The sequence below is a fragment of the Odontesthes bonariensis genome, chromosome 11 (genome assembly GCF_027942865.1).
Source record: "Odontesthes bonariensis isolate fOdoBon6 chromosome 11, fOdoBon6.hap1, whole genome shotgun sequence".
In the NCBI taxonomy this organism is placed as follows: Eukaryota; Metazoa; Chordata; class Actinopteri; order Atheriniformes; family Atherinopsidae; genus Odontesthes; species Odontesthes bonariensis.
The window spans coordinates 27,542,320-27,556,076 of record NC_134516.1 but is presented as its reverse complement, the minus strand read 5'-3'; the positions used below and the strand labels follow the sequence as shown (position 1 = coordinate 27,556,076).

The window sequence follows — 13,757 nt, the reverse complement described above, 5'->3', positions numbered from 1 at the left end:
TTTTCACCAGCAAACCGACCAGATGGCTACACACGAACTGAGAAGACTCACTTTTAGTCGAATCTTAAAACTATATTAAATGTGTTTGATAACCGTGTACAATTTCTTTCAGGTTTCCAGCTTGATCACAAGACGCATATAGAGACAATTTGTACGATTCTGGCTTAAATATTGACAAAGAACTGATTTTGGTGGAAAATGCCCAACCTGCCTGATGGAACCACATTGCCCCCTAGTGGTCTGCAGTGTTGATTAGTTGAACATTTAAATCCCAGAGGACTCAGTAAAATGGACAATGTATATGCAACAATTTAACTTTTAACGATGTCCCTTCGGTATCTATTTGGTATTTGTTTAGTGTCCCCATTGTTAACACAGAAATTAGCATTGTGTGACTCACTATTCATATGTCACGATTTCATAGATATTCATCTGAATTTTGAAAGTCATAATTGTCTTTATCATGTGTGTTATTTTGATGTCTTTATATTACAAGTCTATGTTATATCTTTAATCTGCATATCTTAACAAGATGTGGTGTTTTCAGAATCACCGAGACAAATGTTCTATGAGATGGGAGTAATGGAGAAACACAGAGTTCTTTGTCTCATCCAGAAATCCCCCTATAGCACAGATCACCTTACAGAGACATGCACACAGTTCAAGCATGTCATTGGCTGAAAAAGTAGTGTAAGCCCCGCCTCCGAGAGTCAAAACCCGGAACCCGCGGAAAACACACGCTCTCTGTCTCTCTCTAGTTCTCTCGTTTGCTGGCTCGCTTGAGGCGTCTGCTCTCTTGCTTCTTGCCTCTTGTTCCAGAAGAGTTCCAACCCAGAGTTTCAGAAGGACATTTGAGCAGAGAACAGCTGCTCAGAGACTTTTAGAGATGGTTTAAGCAGAAGAGAAGAGCTCGCCGGAGTTTGGGAGTTTTCCCATAATCTCAGGAGAGAGCGGAAGGACGTGTGGATAACGATGCAGCGGACGACCGGAGGAGACCCTCCAGAACCCAGTGAGACCCCGGAGACGAGAAAGAAAGACCCGAACAAAGAAACAGATTGAAATACTCTGAAGATGCACGTTTTACGTGTTTTTGTTCGTCCCTCGCCATCCACGTCCTTCTACGTCGCACGTCCTAACCTCCGCTGTTTCACGCCATCATCACCTTTTCCTACCAAGAAGCCAACTCCAAGCAACCTTTTATTAATCTTCTGTGAACTTAAGTTCACTTCATCAGAGAAGCAACGGACCCACTGACACTAAGAAGATTCGACCATCTAACCCCAGTCCTCGGCACCATCGTTTCGGTTTCCCGGTGAAAGAAGCAACTGAGAAGTCCGCTAAAGTCAGCCACCACAGCCAGGAAGGCCCAGAGAGCGGAAGAGAAATCCCCTCGGACCCACGTGGCCGCTGCCGTGGTCCGAACCGGCTAAGCACAGTAAGACCGACCCGTTTTCACCTTAAAGTGGGTTTGATGGATGTCTCGAGGCTTTCACAGAATGATAAATTAATCCGAAATGTCAGTATTTAGCTTCAAATAGTCAGCCAACCCAAACTATTTGAATACATCCAGTATTTCCCCATTCCCCATATTTTATTTTCCATTCACTAAGTGTTTTATATAATCACCCATATTCAATGCATCTCCTGTTTGTTTAAAGGTTCATGTCTAAGATCATATATTTGTAATAAACAGCTCATATATCTATATATATGTTATAATCACAGATTGTGTCGTATGCTTTCTTTACGTAATGTCTGTCCAACCAAACGAGAACTTCACGAAAGTAGCGAGATATGAGACTGAATATTAATTGAATATTAATTTAACACCAGGATCGTAAGATTTCGAACAGTTTTCCTACCTGACTGTGACTTAAATTAAGTCAAAACCTAGGTAGGTGGTGCCCTGAATTCGAGGTTAGGTTTATTTGAGATTGTAAGAACATCTCATAAATCCTTATATTTAATAGGTATATAAATACCCGGTAACGCTACAGCTCCTTATTCCTGCCAAGGAGTCAACATTATGTTAGAGTTATTTCCAGAACTCAGCAGCTTAACTTACTAAGACTCCAGTCTTATGTCACGCTGAGCTCACTTTTTTCCCCTTGAAACCCAACTAGCAGCTCCCACTAGTGAAGTGGACAAGTGATGTGTTGGACCCCAATTTCATGGCTGTGACGACTTTGTGACGTATTAGAACCGAGGTTATAACCTGGAGTCCTTCAGACCAAATCTCTGTCACTCCCCTCACACTCCCCAGCCAGAGATTAGGGGCCCACAGTGATCTGCAGGACTTTGGTCCAGATGTTTAACACCGTATCTGACCAAGAGTAGTTCACCTTCTTTAAAACATCCCATGTTCATTCCTCACATGTTGCAACAAACCTTTTTAAATGTCAGAAGTGTTCATTTTCAGAGCTGAATTGAATGCAGCACGATCTGACTGGGTCCCAGGTGAGGTTTATGAGTGTAATTAGAGCAGGTAGAGCACCAATATAAAGTCAGCTGCAGCCTCAGATGAGTTACAGCACAAATCTTCTCTCAACAGCAGTCACTAGATTGCTGTTTTGGACCAGTTTTATCTGAATTGTGTTTCTTCTGTTTTGTCTTGTTCAACATGTTGTGTAAGGTTTTCTTCAGGTGAGTCTTCATGTTTAATGGTTTAGGTTTTTGTTCTCCTATATACTAAAGTTTCTTTCTTTTCTTTTGAAATCCAAACAGGATTTCCTGGCTTTGTGTCCTGCTCTTCAGCATTGGAACATGTTATCCCCCCCAGAAAAGCAAGTATATCAACATTTAGGTGCAGTTTATATAAAGGCAGCCAACATGGGAAGTTGTTTAGTCTGGACATGCTCAACCCATGATGTTGGTAGGAATGAGAGGGAAGAGGGTCTGCAACTATATTAATCATGCAGCACCAAATCTTACAATATATTAGACTTCAGGTTTAATGACCCACTTGAACTGCAAATACTCCTTTAGCTTTGTATATTGTTTACTAAACATATTGGCAGTGATACAGAGGCTACTGACAGCATGACTAACCATGCTGTCATACTTTGCTTCAACTAATTTCTGGGCTCAGGTCAAAACAGTGGCTCCTCTGGCTCTGGTAGTAGCACGTCTGGCAGCGGCTCCTCTGGGTCTGGCTATGGCAGCGGCTCCTCTGTCTCTGGCTACGGCAGCGGCTCCTCTGGGTCTGGCTCCGGCAGCGGCTCCTCTGGGTCTGGCTCCGGCAGCGGCTCCTCTGTCTCTGGCTACGGCAGCGGCTCCTCTGGGTCTGGCTACGGCAGCGGCTCCTCTGTCTCTGGCTCCGGCAGCGGCTCCTCTGGGTCTGGCTCCGGCAGCGGCTCCTCTGGGTCTGGCTCCGGCAGCGGCTCCTCTGTCTCTGGCTACGGCAGCGGCTCCTCTGGGTCTGGCTCTGGCTACGGCAGCGGCTCCTCTGGGTCTGGCTCCGGCAGCGGCTCCTCTGGGTCTAATGCTGGCTTTACTGCGCAGGACGCAGACTTTGCTCGTTTCCTTGCTGCCCTAATGAACTTGAAGATCGACAGTTCTTTCCCACAGTCTGCCTGGACCTCCGACCAGGTCCCTAAGGACACATCTGAGATGCGCACTGTATACCCTTCATCCCACGTCGTCCAGTCCAGCAATGGCTACCAACGAGCCCGCGACTCCAGTTCGTACGCCAAATACTCCCAGGATGCTTTTGACCACGCTGATGCCAAGACTGGGTCTAAAGGGCAGAAGTTGTACTAAGGTAAAGCTGGACTAGTGTCTGAAGTATTGAGACTCTTGTATCAATACTGACCCCTTCTGTTTTCTGCAGGTGACTCTCATGGACACTTCCATGGAGATTCCAACATGTGGCTGAACTCTGGCAAAATAAACTTGACCAATAATATATGGTCTGTGTATTGAATACTTTAACTCAAGGTTTGTTTTCACTTCATAGAGGCTTTGAGTCTTCACCACACCCACTGAGGCTGACTCTGCTTTTGAAGGGCAAACTGAATACTTCTGCTTTAAATTCCACCACTACATGTTTCCTTCTCCTCATGGTTGCATTGCACAAACCCAGACCAAAATAACTTGATGAAGCTCAATACAGTGGCCCTGCTTGACCTTGCACCATGAAGGTGTTTCAGTTAAATCTGCACTCGCTGGCCTTTAGAAAGCTTTAATTGCATGTGACTCATTAGCCTATGCTACGTAGCCTTGCCCCTCTGCTTGGCAACACTTGGTGTCTTCTGTGTGCCTCATCAGAGCCATACATCCCTCTTAACCAACTGTCTCGACTTGCCCTGTGTGTGTGTGTGCGGCCACTGTGCTTCATACAGACTCGGTCCTTAACGTGGCATCACATCTTCCCATGTTGGTTTTCATCCTACACAAGACTTGAATATCTCCTCTGCTTTTGTTTTCATGATTCTACCACATGTGGAAGATGCCTTTTCAAATTCCCTCGTGCAAAGCTACATGATCAATTTGCAAAATATTTTTTAACTCCTTCGATTCAGATCACTTGCTATTATACTTGCAATAGTTGTCACAATGAAACTTTCAAAGTTTTCTCCCACAGTAGGCTCTCCGATACGGCCCTCTAGAAAAGGTCTCCAAACAGTTCTAGCAGAGTCTCAGTGAATGGAAGTGTGGAAATTATTAGAGCTTTTGCAGAGTGGACTGGAGAGCTGTCCAGGGTGTACCCTGACTCTTTCAATTGGCAGCAGGGATAGGCTAAAGCAGAGATACTCATTATGCGGCTCCTCAAGCTTTAATTGGTGGCTCACACTCGCATAGTAGCTTATAACAATATGGTAACAAATTTTTTCAAATAACATACAGCGAATACTCCACAGTATTAAGGCTTAATGGTGTTTCCTAAAGGGGGCTCTGTTAAACCTGGCAACGCAGCCAGCTTAAACCACCGTCACACTTGACACTTAGCTTGATTGGCTCCCTGTTAAATTCAGAATAAAATTTAAGATTCTTCTCACATAAAGCTCTGAAGACTTCATACAACCAAATCATGCTCGAAAAACAAGTTATTTTACCATATATGTCCAATTTAAGATTTTCTGAGCATCTCAGGGATTTGCAGGGCTTGTGACTTTAGAGCATTTTTCAAGCAAAATGTAACTCAATGTTTGATATAGCAATTAAAAAGGACAAACATGGAATGAAACAAAATACAAGGATTGGAAAATGACCACACCAATAAAAGCATTTGCAGAAAACAGTAAAATATTAACTCAGCAATAAAAACAAACCGTGTACAAGACATGAAAAGAGCACATTAAAACAAGGCCAATAGGCCAATTGAGGAATCTATGGAGGATTAAAATTCAAAAGATTGTTTTTATATTTTCATAGACAAACCAGTCTTCAAATCAAATTTATTTTTGTTAAATGCATTAGCAACACATCCTCTCGCTTAGAGTTGCGCCAACATCTTTCCTGGACCATTTATGAGCAAAAACTGCTGGATAGAAATTTGAAAGCTAGATAAGGAGCTGGGTACTGGGAGAGCACCGTTAGTTCTACCAATACTTTGCTCAGTGAGTTAGAGCAGAATAGCAAATGAAAGATCTCACGTTTACTCAGTAAACCATGTACACTTCCAACTGTACAAGCACTTGATAAAGCTTACCAGGATACCAACAAGGAAATTTGACTTCCCATTTAGAAGTTGTAAATTCAGAGGATGCAACATCAATAGGCATGTTCTGGCACAACTGCAGAACCTGCCATTACAGAGTGGAAAGGCAACAAGTTGCCTATTAAAGCACAGAAGAGTGGTACTGGGTAGGGTGGTCAAAGAATATTCTAAATTTGAATAGGTTTAAAAAAAAAAAAAAAAAGACAAAGGTGAAAATGAATATTCGAATGTGGAAAAACATCTGCGCAGCCGCCGTCTGCCTTGAGTCGGCACACTGCATGACGGGGTCAGGGACAGGTCACACTGTCTGGTAAAGCGTCACTGCTGAAAGTTGATTCACATGAAGATGGCAGAAAGTTCAGGGCCTAACTCGACCACAGGTGCAAAGAAAGTGATTTTAACCCCCAAAATATATAAAGCCCCGCCTGGAAATACTTCAGATTTTGGTCAGTTGATGGAAAAATTTGAGCCTTGAGACAAAGTTGCATACAAGCTACAGTTAGCTTATCATTCGACCATCAGCAACATGAGGTTAATTCTTGAAAATGTTCACCCAAATGGACTTGGCATAACATGAAACAAATTGTTAAATGTTTAAACTTGAATAAACTACCTATACAAGTAGTGAAGTCGGTTTGTCCCGTTGTGACAACCCGCTCAGTTCTGGAGCTATGTTGCCCAGTTTTCGTTTCTCTTATTGTTTTCTTTTTTTTTTATTGCCATTACGAACACGCCCCAAACATGGTCGTGTACTCACCTGAGTGGTCCGTGTTCAAGTTGACGCCTCATTTTTCTTTTTAAATGGCAGTTTACTTTTGACGCGCGAGGCGGACAAACATACTTACTGTCACAAGCGGACATTCCAGATAAAAACTCTGATTTTTGGCACAGCGCTGAGGCTGTTCAATCCCTCACCACTGAAACTCCAGTAGGTCCGTTGCATATGGCGACATCTTTCAACTTTCATAAGTGATATTTATTACGCTCTGTATTTATTTTGAAAATGATGTTCATCCAGCACAGAAACGGAGGAACCATCTCATATTTCCATACCTATCATCTGAATTCTACACTGCAAGTGTTTATATATTTCTCTTCTCTGTAAATATGAAGGTGTGTGGCTTATGTAGCCTGATGGTTTTTTTGTTGTTGTTCTGCAGCTCTTGCTGTGGAGTGGAAGAGAGTTGTGCAAGAGCCTGTACCTCCTTAGGACACGTAAAGACGTTTTTTTTTTCCTCTCTAAGGACTTGTTCTTTTGTGTCATTTAACCAATTAAAGGTCAACACCTTTGTGTGTTTGCTCCTTATGTGGCCGTATAATATAAGGAAAAGTATTGCAATTAAATGATCCTATTTGTCAGGAGGGATACCTGACTGGCACACCAGAATGTGTTTTATGAAACACTTTTGAAAACTGTCAGTTATTGATGTAAAGCTGCCATTGCCTGGCAACATGCGTGTCATTGACATGTGCTAATACAGAGGTCTGTATACATCGTTTTAGAAGGAATATTCAATCATTTGACAGCGCTAGTATAGGGATACCCAGAGACAAAAATGGAAAGAATGTTCATTATCCACTGTTTAGCCATTACTTTAGCATTCTGTCTGCAGGGTTTGGGGAAAAACCCAGACAATGTCATCATATGATAAGACTGCCAAAGACAGCACTGGCCGTGGCTTAACTGCAGAAGAATATTTAAGGAGTATCCAGCCAAGTATTTCAAGCACAACGTTTGTTTGGCAAGCCTTCAGGTTGGCTACCATGCACTCAGCAAATCTGTGCCTGGAGTTGTGTGGTGGCACAAAACTTTCCCAATTTCAAGCATGCACTGCATAGAAGGGGTTGCATCTGGCTGCCATGTACAGGTGTAGAGAAATGGCTGTAAAGGATGCTGTAGCTGATCGCTAGTCAATTGAGCAACTATTTAACACTTCCATAGCAATTCCTCTCAAGATGCAGAGCTTTGAGAAGCCATGTTTGAAACCAAAAGCAGAACATCCAAGTCAAATATGCCAGGCGATGCCTGCCATTTGCCTTGAACCCAGATGGTGTTCACAGGACATCGTTTCCCTTAGTCAATCATTCTGAAGCAAGATCATTTGACAAGATTTTATTCAAAGACTAAAAAGAATCTTATGCTGTTGGGATTCAGCTTTCCCATCTGAAACAGAACCAGATTAGTTAGAGCATTGAGATAAAGACATTTGCAGGTACCACTCCCAACATACCCTCTGCACATCATGTTCAGCTCTAGCGGGCACTTGGGAAGAACTTTTTCTACTGCCCAGAGCCATGGCTGTCAGTAATATGCTCCTTCAAGTAGTGGACGTCCTGAAAGTAGTCTTTGCCCTTCTCATGCTGCTGGCTGAAGGTGCTGTAGGTTCCAGAGGGGTACAAGCCGTACAAAAGCCTGTAGTCAAAGTCAGGAGATCCACCCACACCAAAGCGTGGCACCAGTACGGTTGCGGATCCCGGTCCAGACACTTGGCGGTCATCCGGGTAGCCGAATTCCTCCGTCTGCTGCTGGTAATTCCCGAGTTCAGCTTCCTTGGTGACACTGGAGGTCTCCCCTGACTGGAGGACAGGGCCAGGTGGTGACAGAGGGGCTGCAGGGAGAACGTCAGTGAGGCTGAGGGCTTGGGCTGATGCATCCTCAAAGACTGAGGGAGCAATAGCCCACTGGGTTTCTGTGTGGAGACATTTCACAATTAGTCCTTTTCACAGCAGAAGTTCTGATAGCACAGAGTATTAACATCCCAGTTTCCTAGGACGTAAAGTTAAAAGCCCCCCCCCCCCCTTACAGAGATTGAGCAGACTGAATGAGAAGCACAGGTGTAATGCTCAGGTTCTCTTTGGTGCCCCAGTAAGGCTGCTTAAAGTGAAGGGCCTTTCCTCCAAGCAGAAGGGAGCCATTATTACACACCTGAGCATCCTTTTGTGTTTTAAAACATATGTTCTGAATTTTTATTTAATTTTTTAATTCAAACTAAACAGCAGGTTTCGGCTTTATAATAGAGCTCGGCAAGATTTGCTAGTGGCTTCATGAAAACACACCTTTAGGGTTCCAAACATTTTGGGCCATCTACACTCCAAGCAGAAGAGTTACCTTGTGGTCCAGATTGGGCAGCTCCAGGTTGCAGAACGCCAGCGTCAGATCCTACGTCAACAGGCACATAAGTGACAGTAGAGTATCCTGTTGCAGGCAGGCCAGAGCTCAAGCTGCTCAATGCTGGACCCGTCTGAACAGCCTGTGGGACACCAGAAGCTTGCACAGCCATTTGCACGGGCACAACGGAGCCAGAGCTGCTGAATCTTGGGTCTGCCTGAAGACCACCTTGAAAAAAGCCAGGAGCTTGGACAAAACCGGGAGCTTGGACAACCAGTTGCGTTGGCACAAATGAGCCATAGCCGCTGAGTCTTGGGTCTGCCTGAAGAACAGGTTGACTTAGACCAGAGGATAGCACAGGTGTCGCCATATAAATGTCACTGGAAGCAGTGTAGGGCACGGGCACCGGGCGGCCAGCGGCTGCTCCCTGGTAAGAGCCAAAATTACCTGCAGCTCTTGTGCCGCTGCTGCTCTGGCCTGCTGATTTTGAACCTGGGTGCATGAGAACAAGTTTAGCAGAAGCTGATTCAAGCAAGCATGTAATGTTTTACCACAACAGATGATAGCACACCTTTAGTGGGAAAACCCCATGTAGCAGCAGTCAACAAGGCAAAGAGGGAAACCCTGAAATTATGTACAGCAAAGAGTAAGAATGCAATATTAACTAATGTTTCCAATCAATCAAACAAAAACTATAAAAGACAGCTTGTTTATACCTCAGGAAGAACCCAGCAGCTGTCATGGTGAAAACAAGCTATGAGAGGAAACAGCAAGGGTGAAGGTTGATAAATAATGCCACAGACCAGCCCAGACCAATCAAAGCTTAACGTGCTAACAACAGACAGCTGCTTGTGAGGGACTATCAGGACAGGTGGACGCTGGAGGCTCATCTGGTTGCTCTGGTATCAGCCTCATTGTCTCCTCTCGCCTCCACCCTCCTGTCTGTGCTAAAGGCACTTAGTCACTGCCAAATATTTTACTGTCGTAAAATAGCTCTACCCAAATTGTCGTAATTCTCAGATTTTCTATTTCAGTTAAACGTAGAAGCTGGAAATAACATCCTCGATGTTGAGTTATCACACCGACCCACTCACACATTTAACAAGTTAACTGAGGCCTGTAGAGTCTGAGATGTAGCTCTTATTGGTCCTTTAAAGGAGACATGTTTTGCCCTTTTTGGTACAATTTCCCGAGGTCTTACTGAAATGTGTGAGACAGGTCAGGAGCTCCTGGTCTTATTGGCCAAGTTTTTCCCCCAAAAGTGTATTTTATTTCCTAAACATGATGCTTTTCTAACTTTAACCCAGTACTTTTAATGTTTTACACCTTTCGACCAAGTAGTTTTGGAAAAAAAGGTGAAAAACGAATGAAGGAAACAACGGTCTCACAGCAGTTCAAAGACTGGTGTCAAACACAAGTCCCGTGTTTAGGAGATGGTTGACTATCCTCTGCATCCTTTTTAATCTCCTGACTTGGTCAGTGTTACTTGTTGATAATCCAGCGGTGCAGGATGATGTTTCCTGTTAGTTTTGGCAGAACTGGTGCTCAGCTGCTGGCACAGAGGAATAACTGGCCCATTAAAGAGCCTCCAACAAATAACCAACCGGATGATCCAGAACTTCCTGCAGCTAAACAAAGAGAAAACAGAGGTCATTGTCAGCTGTTAAAAATCTGAGCTCAGCTTCAGGCTGTGATGTTAAAAAGCACAAACCAAGCAGGAATCTGGGTGTTATTATGGACTCAGAGCTGAACTTCAGCAGCCAGATCAGCTCAGTTAGGAAGTCAGCCGACTATCACCTGGAGAATATTTCCAGGATTAAAGGACTTCCTTCCCTGGTTACCTGTCAGATTTTATTACTCATTTTAAAAGCTTTGAATAGTTGGACGGTTGCCTCTGTCTATGATTTGTGAACTCCTTACTCCCCTGATTGCTGCTCACACAGCCCACTGTTTAATATAACTGACCTGTTCATTAGATGGAAATGAATCCCTGCATACTCCTAAAATTCACTTTATTTTGAGGCTTTTTCTTCTAATTAAAACCCCACTTTCATAATTACTCGGGACTATTTGTAAAATGCAAATAAAGCCAGAAAGATATGATCTTAGAACTATTAAAAAGTTCTATCTAATTAGAAATAGTACAAGTTCGGTGCCATCTGTTGGTGTCCTTAGCTTTTGAATTGCTCTGTATGAATGAATTGGATTCATTCTGAATTCATTCTGAACAGTATTATAATTACAATGAATTGAACTCCAATTGGCCTGAATTGGACTTTATTACTGAAGTGCCCTGAGATGACATTTGTTGTAATTGTAATAGTTTATTTTGGCAACATTTTAAACAAACTGACATTATTCTGTCTTGGAAAACACTGCTGGTGGAAAACATGATACTGGCTGCTGAAAAACTGGCAGAAGTGGACCTTCCAACGTGACAGTGACAGGAAGTAATCAGCTGAAGTCGTCCAGAGATTAACAGAGAACACAAATCAACATTCTGGAATCCGGACTTCAGTTCCATCCAGAATCTGTGGTTGGAACCACAGACCAGAAGAGACAGAACAGAAGCCTTCACAAAGTTGTGATGTCATCACTGTAGTGACATCACAATCAATGTCATCTCTGATCTTGTTTGACATCACAAAGTTTCTACAGGCCAGACATTTTCACTGCTTTTTCACAGCTGGTCAGGAGTTTATCTGAAGAAACACGTCCAGTTTTTGAAGCAGATTTGAAAGTCACAGCAAACGGTTTTCACATCGCCTAAAAAACACTTAATTACTATCTTAAATAATCATTTTAACAAGCACTTAGAAACAACGCTTACTTACTATCTTAAAAAGTCATTTTGATTTTAAGTACTGACAAACAACAACCAAAATGTTTGCTTTATTCTTTCATCAGTTTTAGGAGCCATGTGGCGCTGTGGCTTAGTTGGTCAAAGTGCCTGTCTTGTAAACAGTAGATCCTGGGTTCTAATCCCAGCAGTGCCTTAAGGTGTTATTATGTACGTCAACATGGTGCCATAACTGTTTACAGCAGTGCTTCAGGAGTGCTGGACTTCCAAAACAGTCTGTACTTGGAGGCACATCATCTCATGGCTTTAACTATTCTTGAGTTACATAAGATTGAACTGGGACTCAATCCAATGTTTTTACAAATAGAGATAATTTGAATAACATCAAGCCCTTATTTATGCAGAGATCACATGAATTTCGGAAAAAGATCACAAAAACCACTTCCTGAAATGGATCCAGTTCCTGCTCTTTATTCTTTCATCAGTTTTATGAACCATGTGGTGCTGTGGCTTAGTTGGTCAACGTGCCTGTCTTGTAAACAGGAGATCCTGGGTTCAAATCCCAGCAGTGCCTGTGGGCCTTCAGAGCAAGCTATGACTTAGCATATAAAACAGCTTATTATCAGCTTTCTACTAAATCCTTTTCACTGGTCCACTTAATGAAAGTGCGTATAAATAGCACACAGCTTTTAAAGTCTCATTTATGCCTATTTTATACTTTCAGAGTGTAATTTTCCTCCGTTCACATAACAAGTCAAATGGTTAGGGTACAGTACGGTGGAGCTTCTCCTCCTGTCACACTAAATAACATCAAAATGAATGTACAAACCGTGAAATAGTCAGAGTTAGAGTAAAAGCTGAGGGCAGGAAGTCATTTCCTTGAAATATGTAGCAGAAAATAATACGTAAAAGCATAAAAAAGCCTCGTAAAAACACAGTAAATGACTTGGCGTGTAATAAGTACACTGCTTCATGAGATCTGGCTGTAACTGGTGAAAGTGACTTCCTCATGAACACCAGGGTCTGAGTTGAAAACCCAACAATATCTGCAAAATATGATGAAGTTTTGAACCAATTAGAGGTACTTCTACTCATGACTTTAACTATTCTTGAGGTACAGAATCACAAAAAACACTTCCTGAGTTGGATCCACTTCCTGCTCTTTATTCTTTCATCAGTTTTATGACCCATGTGGTGCTGTGGCTTAGTTGGTCAAAGTGCCTGTCTTGTAAACAGGAGATCCTGGGTTCAAATCCCTGCAGTGCCTTAAGGTGTTATTATGTACATCAACATGGTGCCATAACTGTTTACAGCAGTGCTTCAGGAGTGCTGGACTTCCAAAACAGTCTGTACTTGGAGGCACTGCATCTCATGGTTTTAATCAGTGCTTCACAAAGTGTGGGGCCTAGCTGTTCAGCTAGTCCTTCAATGGCATCATGAGTGTAATTAATAAAATGCTGTTGGTTATAAAAAAGATAATTGATCCAGTCCAAATTATGGACTCAAAACCAGCAGCTATCTGATTTCTGGCTTTGTATTCGTCAGGGACCCTCTGGGGACTCCAATTGCATCTACATAGACACGATCATCAAAACTGCCAGGAATAGAGCGTTTGCGTACTGAGCTGGTGGCTTGAGGAGCAAAAGGGTCAACAGCAATACGGACATTATACACCAACATCACATGGGCACACCTACCAGTCCAATTGGCAGGCAAACTGGAATGTAGCTTACTGTGACGGCCACACAGCCAAAACATGTCAGGGACAGGGCGAGTGGAATGCAAAGTGTCATTAAAAATCCAATGAGACATGGAGTGAGAATCAAATAGGCAATAAGTAAAAATACAATGAAAAGCTACTGAATTCTGAGTACTACTCCTTCCCCATGTGACAGGGACGGTAACATTACACATGTCAGGGGGGACACTGCCCAGGGCATGTCTGTTGAATTCATTTGCAGGTTCAGGTTGGGATTCATAGCAAACTATAGAAGTATTTATATAGTTTGCTATAGTATTAAAATGTGGCGGTGGTGGAATAATGCGACTGGTGAGTGGCGGACATTCAGTACTCCAAGGATAATGGTCTCCCTTACTATGATATTTGCCATCCACGCCCTTAAAATAACTTCCTCTCATCAGCCAACAATGTGTGAAACACAGGTGATAAGTACAATTCATACCACGGA

General features: G+C 42.9%; 3 non-coding genes across 3 annotated transcripts; all 3 read left to right on the top strand.

Annotated features, from left to right (window-relative positions):
* The first annotated feature begins 11,690 nt into the window (after positions 1-11,690).
* trnat-ugu (transfer RNA threonine (anticodon UGU)) lies at positions 11,691-11,764 on the top strand. Its single transcript has one exon. It is a non-coding gene; the product is annotated as a tRNA-Thr (tRNA).
* A 304-nt stretch (positions 11,765-12,068) lies between these two features.
* trnat-ugu (transfer RNA threonine (anticodon UGU)) lies at positions 12,069-12,142 on the top strand. Its single transcript has one exon. It is a non-coding gene; the product is annotated as a tRNA-Thr (tRNA).
* A 619-nt stretch (positions 12,143-12,761) lies between these two features.
* On the top strand, positions 12,762-12,835 carry trnat-ugu (transfer RNA threonine (anticodon UGU)). Its single transcript has one exon. It is a non-coding gene; the product is annotated as a tRNA-Thr (tRNA).
* Positions 12,836-13,757: the final 922 nt, after the last annotated feature.